This window comes from Magnolia sinica, chromosome 13 (genome assembly GCF_029962835.1).
Source record: "Magnolia sinica isolate HGM2019 chromosome 13, MsV1, whole genome shotgun sequence".
Taxonomy (NCBI): Eukaryota; Viridiplantae; Streptophyta; class Magnoliopsida; order Magnoliales; family Magnoliaceae; genus Magnolia; species Magnolia sinica.
Window position 1 is genome coordinate 40,204,486 of NC_080585.1, and position 14,359 is coordinate 40,218,844.

Genomic DNA, 14,359 nt, shown 5'->3' on the forward strand with positions numbered 1-14,359 from the left:
ATTTAATAAAAATCTTGTTACAATCATACATGATTATTGGTCATTGATCACTTTGATCACATGCAAATCCATATGTGAGAAGCAGAATGTTTTTTTATCTAGATGCTGCATGTATCAATATGCTTGTCGCACAATTCCGCGTGCTAACTGAGGAATGCAACCAGCTTTAGTAGGTCACATTAATCATTGTTCTCTATACTGATCATGGTGTAAGCTTGATATCAGTCTCAAGTACTAAAACTCTTAGCTGGTGGGGTGGGGTGGCGAGAATGATCAGAGGTGAAGGCAAGAAAGTACATCAGTTACCGTAAGTGCTTATACTAAGAGCACATATTAGTTTGTTAAATTTTGTAGTCTAGTTACGATCGAAAGTTCGACTGAAGACAAGTTATCAACTCGATCAAGTACCTAAAAAGAAGATTCAACATCTCAATGCAAGATCATCCATGATTCGAAGTTCATAACACTTCGTATGAGTCAACCTACAGGTGGTATAAACCTAGTTGGACCATAGGTTAGGTGTATTTCACTCATGCATATTTTGAATCACATTTTATGTTAAATATATACTAGTTAGGCTAGCCTGACATCCGGTTCAGCCAGCTTAATTACTTGGACCAACCATGCAAAATTCGGACAAAATTCAGAATTCAGGCTAGTTAGGCCAGCTGAACTTAAGCTTAGGCCAGCCGAACTAAGCTTAGGCTAGTCGAACCTGGGCTTAAGCTAGCCAAAGCTTTTGAAAGATTTTATCCCGCGATCTCTAGATTCTGACTAGAACGTTATCTTTGGAGTTCGGTCAGCTGAACTAAATCTTGGGTCAGCCAAATTACACAGATCCTTAGGTATAAATAGAGGCTTTCTCTTACATTCTTAATCATGAAAATTCATATTCTTTTATTATGTTATAAAGAAAAATCCTTCAAGCCCCTTTAAACTATTTATATTATAATTCATATTTTATTATTAGCTTATTTTATTCTCCTTTTTAAAGTTAGATTAAATTGTTTTGATAAGAGTAATTCATACTCTGCTTTGAAAAGAATGAGAATCGAATTTGCAGCAATAAAGTTTTATTCATTTCATTGAAAATCTATTAGATCCTTTTGCATCTTTTTTTGGGTTGAACTCATACATCAGCTTCATCAATATCCCAGGAAGAAGATCGCTAAAGTCAAGCTACAGCTACGACTTCAACTCGCCAAATCGAAGATAAGTACGGTTTGTTTTTAATTATTTTAGTTTGAATTTTTCTGAGATAACCCGAAAATCTCAACAGGTTTGTTTGTGGTGATCCCGTAAAATCACAAAGCAAGTTTGATTGTGATAGGCCATGAACATCGCAATAACTGTATAAGGTTATTAAGGTGACTCTGGAAAACCTTGAAATAGTGAAAGCCAAAATTGCGAGGGTAGTAATTTTGAGAGTAGAGTAGGCTGCATTGAGGCAACGAACTACTATAACTCTTTTATGTATTGCAGTGATTGAATTTATTTATTTATGCTATGATACTTTTCTTACTCTTTGCCATTAATTTGATACTTTGATTTCAAAGACATCATGAAATAAGGTTGTTCTACTTAAATCTTTTAGGTGTAAGGTTGTCCTACGAACTATTTGGTATCAAGGATTCAATACTTTGTAATATTGTATTTAATTAATTCATTATTCCGCATTATATCGAATTATTTAGCATTGTCCTATTCACCCCCTCCCCCCCCTCCCCCCCTCACACACACACACACAAACAACTAGGACATCTATAGCTTATCATTTCAGTTACTCTTGTGATGTTATCAATAATTATAGACAAGAAGTCTGAAGGTACTCATATTGTTCAAAGTACACGAAAGTCCACTATATCAGCGATAAAGTAGCCAAAGTTGGTAAACTTTCAGAATCTAAACATATGGTTTTTGACCAATTCAAATGCTTAAATGACAAAAAATAGTCAATTTTTTTTATTTGGTCAATATGTCTGCAATTTTTATCTAGCCACTATGGAAGTAGAAATTCAATACAATACGCTTCTTGATCATACTAATTTTAAATACCTTAAAAAATGGTTGAGCTACTTCAAGTTCACTCTCAATTATTTATTATCATCATTGTCATCATGTAAGCTTTATCCTAACTAAGAGAGTAGGTTATAAGATTCATTTTTTGCCATTCCACTTCATCAAGACTCTTCCAAATTATTATGTGGCTAATTTAAGAATTTATAGAATTGAGTTTATACATCATCGCAACTTCTCTAATGATGCTGCTACTGATACTACTAGTACTATATGTATTTCTTATGACCTATTCTATTTTTATCTTGCTTAGTACAAAGTAGTGCAGTCTCTGATATACATTGTTAATGTTTATCTTTGAATGTAAGCTTACACATGGTAACAAAAAGAAGGTGGAATGATGGATGTGAGACTTTTCATTGGCACATGAAAATTATCTCTCTTAGCGAGCTTCAAATGTGAAAATTGTGACTTCATTCCTAGAACTGGTTCCTACTGTATTTTGACAATCTTCCTCAGAAACATTTCTTACTATGAAAGTCGGTTGATTAGGTCTTGGAAGAGATGCAGTTTCACTAGTGAGCATTACAACTACGGAAGCCATGGTTGATCGATTTACTGCGATTTCTTGAACACACAAAAGTCTCACATGGATGCACCTTAGAACTTCGCTTGTATTGAATGCCTCAGTTAGCGATGGATCCATCAAATTCAGATGCTTGTTTTTATTCCATAACTGTCATGCCTAAAATACTATCCCATTTAAGTAATCTATAAATAAATATTTTTTAAAAAAAGATAAAATAATTTCTTCCACCAATTGAACCAAAATAAAGATGACAAGGATGAAAATGAACCTAATAAAACAGTGTTACTTATATTGGGGCCCATCATTCAGTGTATGAATCATTGAGATTTGGGGCCCTACTATAGAAAATACCTCCAGTTTCTATTTCTATATTTATTTATTGCTTTAAATATAGGCTTTTTTAGTTCAAAAATATTTTTTTTAGTTGTTAAGTAATAAGAACTTAAGTTTAAAAATATAGTTGTTAATTTTCTCTTACTTATTTATATTTTATTGCTTCATTTATAGTTGGTTAAATGATTAATATACTTGCGATTAAGAATAGAAATAAACAACTTACAATATATATATATATATATATATATATATATATATATATATATACACACACACACACATGTTATCCTTGGAGGATTTATTTTTTAGGAGGATATGTTACTCTTGTAGCCTATGATATGGTGCCTCAATATTGATTATATGTTACTAGTATGTAGTAGATAATACTAGGTTAATTATTTCAATTCTACTTGTGAAAATTTAGAAATTTATTTCTTTAGTTTAAACACATTCTTTTATTAGTTAGGTAGATGATGAATATTTGTTGCAATTGATTATGCAATTGTTTAAGTATAGGACAATCAGTTATCCATTTGAAGATTTATATATGACCAAGCATAGATATATATAGTATGCTTTTGGATGCATAGAAATTCTCAAATTGTCCCACATATGTTAATTCAAGATTAGATAAATTAAAATGCTTTCAGTTCTCTTATTTAAATGCACATACTTGTTCTAGGTTGTATCTGTCAATTTCTCTCTGGTTATGTTTCTTACATTTATTTGTTATGTCAAATATCCTCACAATATACGGATAATTGGTGTGGGAATCAAATGAAAGATCAACGTATCTAAAGAGACGTGGGGAGATGTGTCAGAACTTCAGCATTGGCATTTCAGGTCCGATCACTACCCTCTCTACTTCATTTTCCTTACCTCCATTCCTTACAAATGGATACTTGTTGGGTTAAAATGAGACACGGCTATAAAATTTTAAGCTCCAATTCATACAAGTGGGCCATTAAAAGTCATGAAATATGTCCCATGTAACTTTTGGATTAGAGTTTGACCTTGATGCTTATAGTGACTGGGCCCCTCCTTTCATTGACTTGTATGGGAAGGAACGCATTCTTACTTGGCCATTGAAAGTCATAAGATATGCTATCCAAATCACAAAAAATTGTTGAAATGTAATTAATTTATTTTTATTATTTTGTCTTGCAGGTTACAGGCAGAGACAGATGATGGCTAGATTGTCACGCCCCGAACTCGGAAACCGGGCTCACAAAATTTTCAATCGCCGAATCCGGCGCCGACAACCTCCATAGAACCTCATTCTCGGCTCCCGACACCCATTTACTAGGTTCTGACCCTGAGATGCTACAAGGAGGATTTCTAATATCAATTTAATTCATAATGAGAATAACCATAAGCATAACCCAAGAACAATAACCACAAGAACACCATCACAAAATCCACTACGATAAAAAACTTTTAAGTACAATGCGTCTGAAAGAAAATACAAGATAATGCAAATAATGGAAACTCTAAAAGCTCGACTGCACGCTCCCGCTGCTACTATGTTATGACTGCGTCCTGGAGTCACCTGCACGCATTAATCGTGCATAAGCTTATAGAAAGCTTAGAAGGTGGTATAAGTGTGTGCGCAATATAAGCGTGCTTAGAATGTAAGGTTAGAGTAATGTGAAATCATGGTGATAAGTACATGAATGTAACAGCCGTACCAAAGCTATGCGGTGCAAGATATAAATGTTATCGGCCATAACACGGTCATGCGATGCGAGATGCAACTCAAGCATGCCAATCCTCATCATATATCAGTATAGTTCTCATTCTGGATAATCATTGGGGCTTAGTACACTCCAAGTGGCACTGCCACTCTCCTAGCCGCACAGTCCAAGTGAGCGTAAGAAATCTCACTATCGGCCTGGCCAATAGTCTGCCAATACCTATCTGGCATGTCGATAGTGGACTCATTCACGAGCTGGTCAAACTCAGCCTAGTATTGCCCCTACCTTCGGGCGAGTAAGGCCACACTCCTTTCCAACCGACCACGACACAGTGGGAGACGCGGCCTCCTGGTATTCGGCCTTCGTGCGCTCATATATCCACTCGGTCTCGATGTTAGAGTCATCCTCTGGTACCATTGGGTTTAGAAATTTTCACTCAAGGACATCTATGGCGCCCCGATGCTTAGTATCAATATTTTCGGTATCCAATCTAGCCACCCACGATGTGTCTGTAGAGGCTATGGCCCCGATGTCACTAGGGCATACAATGAGCACAATCACACGAATGCAAGTGTATGAATCATACCATCAGACATGCAATAATCCTACGCGTACCGCGCACTCATGTAGGGTAACTCTGCCTATCAGGGAGTCCATAAACCATCTACCCGAAGGCATGTACAATGATCAGTCAATCCTCACATCAGACATATATATGATGCGTATGATCATGAATCATGAATCTATACTAAGCATGTTATGTTGTGATGGGCTCTGATCAAAACGAAGATGGGCCTAGACGGCCTACACATTATAGGTATGGGCCTATTAATGGGCCCTAGGGAGAGAGTGACAATGCGGACATTTAACCGACATCATCCTTACAATGTGGACATCAAACCATCATTGCTCCCAAGGTATAACCCGCTATAAAATCAACACACATACCATGGTGGAATCACACTACAATGGGCCTTATGTACGTCCTATTGGGCCTTGACCCATGGGCCTCCAGTACATCAAATGGGCCTCATACATGGGTCTCGTATATATATATATATATATATATATATATATATATATATATATATAAAGGTGGGCCTCAACGATGGGCCACAAATGCATCAAGATGGGCCTAGTCACATGGGCCTGGCATACATCACAATGGGCCTCATAATATGGGCCTTATACAAATCAAGGTGGGCCTCAATGGACGGCCCACAAACACACCAAGATGGGCCTTATCACATGGCCTTAAAATATCCTCCAAAATGGTTGGACAGTTAGGATTAAACATATGCATCGTGGTAAGTCCCATAGGGATGGAAGGCATAGATAAATCACATACTTCATGGTGGAGGTCCACACTGATGAAAGGTGTGGACACAATTCATACACAAGTGGGTCCCAAGTAGGACCCACCATAATGTTTATTTCCCACCCAACCTGGGGCTTACTGAAATGTTTATTTTCCACCCAATCTATTGATAGGGTCATGCAGGCCTGGGGGCCCACCATAATATTTATTTGCACCCAACCTGTTTATAAGGTCACGTGGACATTGGGGCCCACTGTACTGTTTATTTGCATCCAATCTGTCCATAATGTCACGTAGACATGGGGCCCACTGTACTGTTTATTTGCATCCAATCTGTCCATAAGGTCACGTGGACCAGGGGGCCCACTGTAATGTTTATTTGCTATACAACCTGTTGATAGGGTCACGTGGACAGGGAGTCCACCCTGATGTGGTTCACAAATCCAGCCCACCCATTATGTGCGTCTCACTTGGCTAAGGGTTTCGACTAGGTTTCAGCTGCATTCAAATTTCAGGTAGGCCCCACCAAGTGATTTTATATATTTTAGGCATGTCTTCACATGATTTTAGATGGTGTGGCCCACCTGAGTTCCGTATACGGCTGATTTTTGGGGTAGCCTCCTGGTCCGAGGGGACCCATCAAATGCATGGAGTTGATGTTCGAAATGCATCACGGTGGGGCCCACAGCTGGGGCCGTGAGGCCCAGCCCATCCGTCCGTCCGCTCGCCCGCCTGCGCAAGACGCTGCTGCGTCCTCATCACCAGCAGCAGCAACGGCTGCCCTTTTTTTTTAAATCTATTTTTCTACAGATTTTCCTAGGTGGGGCCCACATTGGGCCCACTCCAACCATTAGATTTCACGGTCCAAGACTGACTAGATGAGTCCAATATACGACCTGTTTTTGGCGAATAAAAGGATTAATGTGGGTTTTAATGGTAATACCGCTATTTCCTATGGTATGGCCTGCCAGAAAATGGGATCAACTTCATTTTTCGGCTTAATGCCTAAAATGAGCCGGAGAATGGAATGGACGGCTTGGATTATATATATACATCAAGGTGGGACATGCATGCATGGCCCATCCCAAGCCCAGTACACCCCAAGTCAGTTTACACTTCACTGTTAGCCATCCACCCCTCACGTCAATCCATGCTTCATGGTGGAGCGGTGTCCAACGTCCCTGGATGCTGGGCAGCGTTGATACAAACATGTGCACCATGGTGGGTCCCACATGTACACGGCCCACCATGCATGTATATATGATATATATATATATATATATATATATATATATATATATATATATATAATAAACATAATATATAGCATGTGGGACTTCCCACCATCCCAAAATGAACGGTGGATTTCACCTGAAATGTGGTGGGCCACACCATTGATGAATGGAGTGGGTTTAACATGATTTGGTGGGGCCCACTTCATTCTAAGGAAAGGAAAGAGAGAGAGAGAGAGAGAGAGAGAGAGAGAGAGAGAGAGAGAGAGATGGTGATGGAGGGGGGCCCGGCCACTATGGGCCCCTCATGAACACAATACATACATCATAATGGGTCCCACCAATGAGTGGGCCCAAAAGTTAAAATCAACGGTGGATCACCCACCTCTAGGCCTCCTCCTTGCTCCCTTAGCCTTCTATGCTCCTTGCCTTCACTTTTGATGGTGGTAGATGATGGATCAACGGTTGAGATGGGAGATGAGAGAGAAGGGAAAGTGGGCCACACTTGGCATTTGGGAGGGAGAAGCTTAGACGTATGGAATTGTTGCTTGGGAGAATGTTTGAGTAAATGAGGGAAAGAGACTATTAAGAGTGATGGATGGAGTGGTGGGTGTAAGAAAAAGTGATGGGAAAGTAAGATTGTGTTTGAAATTTGTGAAAAGAGGTATGGTGGGGGATGAGAGAATATTGACTTACAGAAAAGGAAGGATGCGTTGTTGTACTTTGGGTAAGGCTTGTACTTAACATTAATTGATGGGACATATCGTAGAGATTCCCTCGATATTCGCAACGCGTGGCGTTTCTTCAGAATAAACGAAGGCCGACATCTCCTGGCTTGGGTATCGGTTCGGTGCGCAAGTCGCGGCGACGGCGCGGTTGCTATGATACAAGTTATGGTTCGAACTGACTTAGGTATGCGGGACCCAGTTTAGGATCACGCGCAAATGTTGGATACGGGTCAAGGATTGCCGGAACTCGACCGAAAGGACCGTGGAAGCTAACGAAACGTACGAACTAGGACACGGGCCTTACATAGATGGAGGGATTTCTTTTATATGTATTCATAACATTTTCAACATATTATTGTAAATATTATACATTTTCCATTGTAAAGTAATACAATTTATTTAGTATTCATTTTTAACTGTGTTGTGTAATATTTTTTAGGTTCTAATTAAATATAAACAATCAAATGAATTAAGAAAAAAATTAACTCGCAATCAGCACCTTTACCGGCGGTCAACAGTTTTTACTGTTGCATATTTAAAGGTTTTCCAGCATTTTCCATAGCATATATCGTTGTTTCATGACATTTGATAGATCTGTCGAGAGCTTTTTACTGATGCTTGATAGATTTGTACTAACATATACCGGTGCCTTAATATATCTAAACGACGCTTCGGTGGACCTTTTACAGCATTTTTGCATATATTCTCCAGTGTTTTGGCAACCTTTTTGCGTCGAATAAATATACTTTTACCTATACTTCGGCGGGCCTTTTCCGGCGTTTCTACATATATTTCTCAGCATTTTGCCAACCTTTTAACGGCACTTCAATATACCTTTACCAGCGTTTCTACAAATCTTTCCCGATGGTTCAGCAACATTTCGTGGCACTTAAATATATTTTTATTGGCGCTTTTACTGTTTTTACCGGTAGTCAGCAAAAGCTCCAGTAAAAGTCTCTGTTATAGCGGTGGCCATCAAAAGCGCCAGTAAAGAAGCACGACCTCCGGTAAAAGATACAACGACGCCCCCTTTAGCAGCATGTATATGACTGCCAATAAAAGCATTACCGGCATTTTTTTAACTTTTAGGAGCATTTTTTGCTGCCGATAAAGTTCCATTTTCTTGTAGTGCAACTATAAAATTTTAAAGATCTCAATTGTTATATAAATCCCTTTATGGCTTAAAACAGGTACCCTATGCTTAGTTTCAATAATTTTCTAAGATCTTGACTTTATCGGCTCCTCAGCTCCAAGGCTGATAATTTTCTCTTCACTTATCATAAGGATAGGACGTCAGTTATATTATTGATTTATTTGGATGATATTCTTATTATCAACAGTAACGAGGTTCATCTTAATCCTCTCATTATTGACCTGAGGAAATTATTCACCATGAAGGACTCAAGCTCCTTGCATTATTTTCTTAAATTCGAGGCTACTTTTTGTAAAGCTAGTTATATCTTTAGACAAACAAGATATGTCACGAACCTTCTCAAATGCATTAAAATGGAAGATGCCAAACTATTTGAGTGTCCCACTTTAAGTGGCAAGAAAATGGGCCCTTTTAATGGTGATTTTCTTGAAGATTCCTCTGAATATTAAAGTGTAGTAAGTGCGTTGCAATATCTTACTCTCATTAGGCTTAATTTAGCCTATACTGTAAATCAGGTATGTCAATATATGCACTACCCATCCACTATTTATTGGACTGCAATAAAACATATTCTAAGATATCGTAAAGGCACCATTGATTATGTTCTCTTATTTCAATTTGGATCCTTCAAGTTTGAAACTCATTACGACACTGATTATGTCGAGAGTCCTTATAGAAAGATGTTCTACTAGAGAATATGCATTTATTTTGAGTATATTTTCATTTCTTGGAATGGAAAAAAGTAATTGACCATCTTTCGATCCAAAACTGAGTCCTAGTATCGTCAACTAGCCCACATTAATATGGAAATATATCCTGGTTAAGATTTTATTTAAAGACTTACAGATTTTTCTCTCCACTACCTCCTTCATTTAGTGTGACAACATTAGCTCAATTCACTTACCTCTAATTTATATTTCACGTGAGGACAAAGCATTTAGAGACAGATTATCACTATCTTTGGAAGAAAGTTATGCATAAGAAACTTGACATTCAGTACATTAACATAGTTGATTAAGTTGCTGACATTTTCACAAAAGGCTGTGCAAGAGTGTAATAACAATAATAATTCAACATCTATCTAAAGCACCATTTTAGCCATCTCTAGCTCGTCATAAGATAGGCCATCCTTAATCTTTATAAAGTTTAACTTGATTTACTTCTTTATAAATCTTAGCTGAAGATTCATTTTTTGTTTTGTAATCCTTACAATAAGAGAGTCAGTTGTACAAATATTTGAAATAAAACTTAATATACGTCAAAGATTCATTATTTTGATTTTGAATTTAGTTATCTTATTTCAAACATTTTAGGATCCATATTAACCCGACTATCTGATTACTCATCAAGAGCTATGATGAACACCATAGTTCTAAAACTCAATAAATTCATTGAAGCTCGGCCAAGTCAACCTCTAAATATGCAATTAACACGGTAAAAATGAGAAGGATCCACATCACTAAAACTATCTGATGACTCATTAAGAAATGTGGGGTGTCATAGTTCTAAAACTCGGTAAGTTAACTCGAAAAGTAGTCGAGCTACCTTTAAATTTTCAATTAACACAATACAAGATAACAAAACAACATCAATCAAACCATCAGATGACTCATCAAGAGATGTGATGGATACCATAGTTCTAAAATTCATTAGGTTGACCCAAAATTCGGCTGAGTCAACCTCTAAATATGCAGTTAATACTATACAACATAAGAAGGATTCGCATCTCTCACTCAATCTAATGACTCATAAATATATGTGATGGACACCATAGTTTTAAATCTAAGTGGGCTAACTTGAAACTCGGTTGAGTCAACTTCTAAATATTCAATTAATGCAATAAAAGATAATAAGGATCCACGTCAATCAGATGATGCTAAGAAGGACGTGATGAGTTTGATCACCGTCTTCCTCAAGGATAACTACTCCGAATCTAAGGAGCTCTCTGAATTCCTTATAGACTTTCCTCTAATTTACAAAGGATAAAATAGAAATTGTTGATGCAGAAATCTGATCAATCTTGCCTTACCTCCTACTAGCCAAAGTATCTGTGATTTAATAGAAAATAAAGAAGCATTGGGGGAGCTGGTTAAAGCCAAGGACCCTCTAATGACTAAGTCATGATATGGACTTGCAGGAGTAATAGAAGAATCAGGTGTTGTATGTGTACCTTTCACTATGGGCAGAGTCTTATTCATAGGCTTTTGGGGGCAGTGTCGTATATGGCAATGCCTCTCTATGGTGGATGCGTATTATGGAAGAGATCTTCTTCCGGACGTGTTGTGATTGATTTCTTCATATCCTGCAAATATCTCGAAAGATAATCATATCTTTATATATTATAAGTGTATCTCTATCCCCGAGGCTGAAGTCAATATCCGAGACCAACCTCCAAAGTTGGTTCCTGAGGTTGAGGTCGGTACCCGAAGTCAAGGTCTTTATTAAAGGCTGACCTCCAAGGTCGAGGTTGGTACCCGAGGGCGAGGTCAGGGTGGTTTTTCAGCCCTCAAGCAATCCATAATCTTTGAGTCTGTTTATCTGGTCAGTCCATTTTTACCCATAATAGTATCCCCCTACTTCCGAACGTTCTTCAGGAGCTCAGGAAGTAAGTTAGTGTGAACTAACACTGTGTGATGACTTGCACCGGAGAGTCGGGAGGTTGAGAGGTTAGATGAAGTATGGATAAGATTGATAAGTCAATTGTTCAATAGTAGATCGCATACAATATAATTAATTGAAGGGACTTTTCTTCCTTTCAACTAAAAGAAGTCTCAGTCGTTCCCATAATAGTAAGCCGAGCACTCAGTAGAAGGAATTTCTTCTCTTATACTAAGGGAAATGCTCATAGTCGATCGTAAGGTCGGATAACAAGGAATTGAAAGAAATTCTCCTCCCATTACTTAGGGAGGTTCTTTCATAATAGAATTCACAGTGGAGGACTTTCTTCCCTTGCACTAAGGGAAGCCCTCATAGTCAGTCGTTCAATATGAGTAGCATTGCCAATTAGTGGTCCGACTTCTTCTCTAAGGGTCGGACGATTAGTTGAGGACTATTTTTTCCTTGTACTAAATAAAGTCCTCAGTAAATTCTATAGTTTGAATCGTCAAGAAATCATCTAAAAGAATTTTCTTCCCCTAACCTAGGAAAGTTCTTTTATTATAGAAGCCCATAAAGCAGTAGAAAACATAATAGTAGAATCATGAGTACATTTTTTCCTTTTAAAAAGGGAGGTCACTCTTAGTCTTGTAGGTCAGTCAGTTGAAGCGCTCCTCAGTATCTGATGTCGAGGTACGCTGGCCTTGGCCTTGGTCTTGGTCTTGGTCATCCTCTTTCTTTCTTTTAGCGTTAATGGTAAAGAGCTCTCATTCTTCCTTTCGCTTCATATCCTTAGCCAAATTGTTTCTTTCTTGAGTAGCTCTTTGTGAACTAATAAACTCTTCGATATTGAAATATTTTTTAACTCGGTTAAGTAAGTCGGTGAGGTAATCGAAGGGTTCTTACCAATAAAGAAGAGGTACTTTCCTCATTTAAGGCCAACCACCATGGCTGTCAAAGCTATCTGGTCGGAATAACCATCGACCTGGACAGTTTCAGCATTGAAACGGATGACGAGTCTTTTAGCAGCTCATCTTCCCTCTAAGTGATCGTAAGGAAGTGGGTCGATGGATTTCTCTTATCTTTTCCACCAATGAACTGAGTGATGAAAGCTTTGCCGAGTTGTGCGAAGAGTTGATGGATCTCAGCTTCAGCTGCCTATACCACGACAGATGCAACGCCCAACCAGCATTTTGCTAGTCCCGAGCAAGGTATTGCAAAAATAAGTTGAGAATTACGAAATAATTCCTATGAAACCGAGTGATATTTTGAAAAACGATTCAGATACGAAAAATCTAAGATTCATGAATGTTGGGCATAATTCTCTCCTAGACTTAAGCACACGGTAACTTCATAATTAAGTTCAAAATATTAGTCCATCAATTAGAACAATTCTAAACATTGAATTCCATGAATGTATAGTCTAATCTCGACTTATCAACATTAAAATTCACCTCTCTATTTAAGAATATCATTGGTAACCAATAAGAAAATTCATGATAACCAAAACTTGCCTCACACATTATCTTTTCATTCTTTTAATTTTTGATTTTTTCATTAACAGTAACACCAAGAAGGGGAATCGAATCCTCACTTATAGGGAGCAAACCTATGGTAAAGACTGTTCGCCCAATCCATTCAATTTTCTCAAGTTGGTTCCTTTCATGTTTAGTGATTACCAAGTTAATCCTTCAATATCGAACTGAACCCTTAATGTGCAAGCGAGATGTGTTTTGTGAAATCATTATTTAATTAATATTTAAAACTTCTAATCATGGATTGACAATTCAAACTTAATTGTGAAATCTAAAAGATACTGAGTTCACGAGTCATAAATTACCAACATTATGTATCTTGAAATTCTAAGTGCCCTAGATGGTCGTCAAAATCACTTCGAATTCACAAGAAATTCTAAAAAAATTAAAAATTTTCACAATTTTTGCTCAAGACCAAGAAAACACTGATTAGGAAACCTAATCTCCCACCCCCAATGTAAAATCTACATTGTCCTCAATGTAAAATAAATAAGCATGCAATGCATATGGGACAATGAAAATATAAGAGTAGTGATGGAAAGATAGTACCTAGATGAAAGAATCAAGAGACTTTCCAAAGATATCTACGTAAGAGCGGGTCAGCACAAGAGAGAAACCAACAGAAGTAAAATAAAAATAACAAAAATAAAATCCTACCTACACCACTTTCGCAGGTGCTCTCGATTGCATTTAGCGTATGTAACAAGCCTTTAAACCCCTAGGTTGCCCCTAGTGGACGAGTTGTAGTCTCGTGAGGGTTTGCAGCAGTGTTACCTACAAACATTGAACTAACTAAATAGGAAAATGAAATGGAATGAAAGGCTGGGTTGGCTCCCAGGAGCGCTAAGTTTACCGTCTATCCTAAAACAGCATAAAAGAAACTACCCTAGTCCTATGAAAACAAGAAACCTACCTATACCTCCATCAGACTAGGAGATCAATCCGGATAAACAGGATCAGTCAGAGGTATGGACATGTCCTTTGAAGTAAATTTCTCGATAAAATGGCTTTAAGCGATGTCCATTTACTTTAAACTCCTTACCATTGTCAGGATCTCTTATCTCAACGGCCCCATGAGGATGCGCAGTGACCACAATGTAAGGGCCAGTCCAACGAGATCGAAGCTTACCTGGAAAGAGATGTAATCGAGAATTATATAAAAG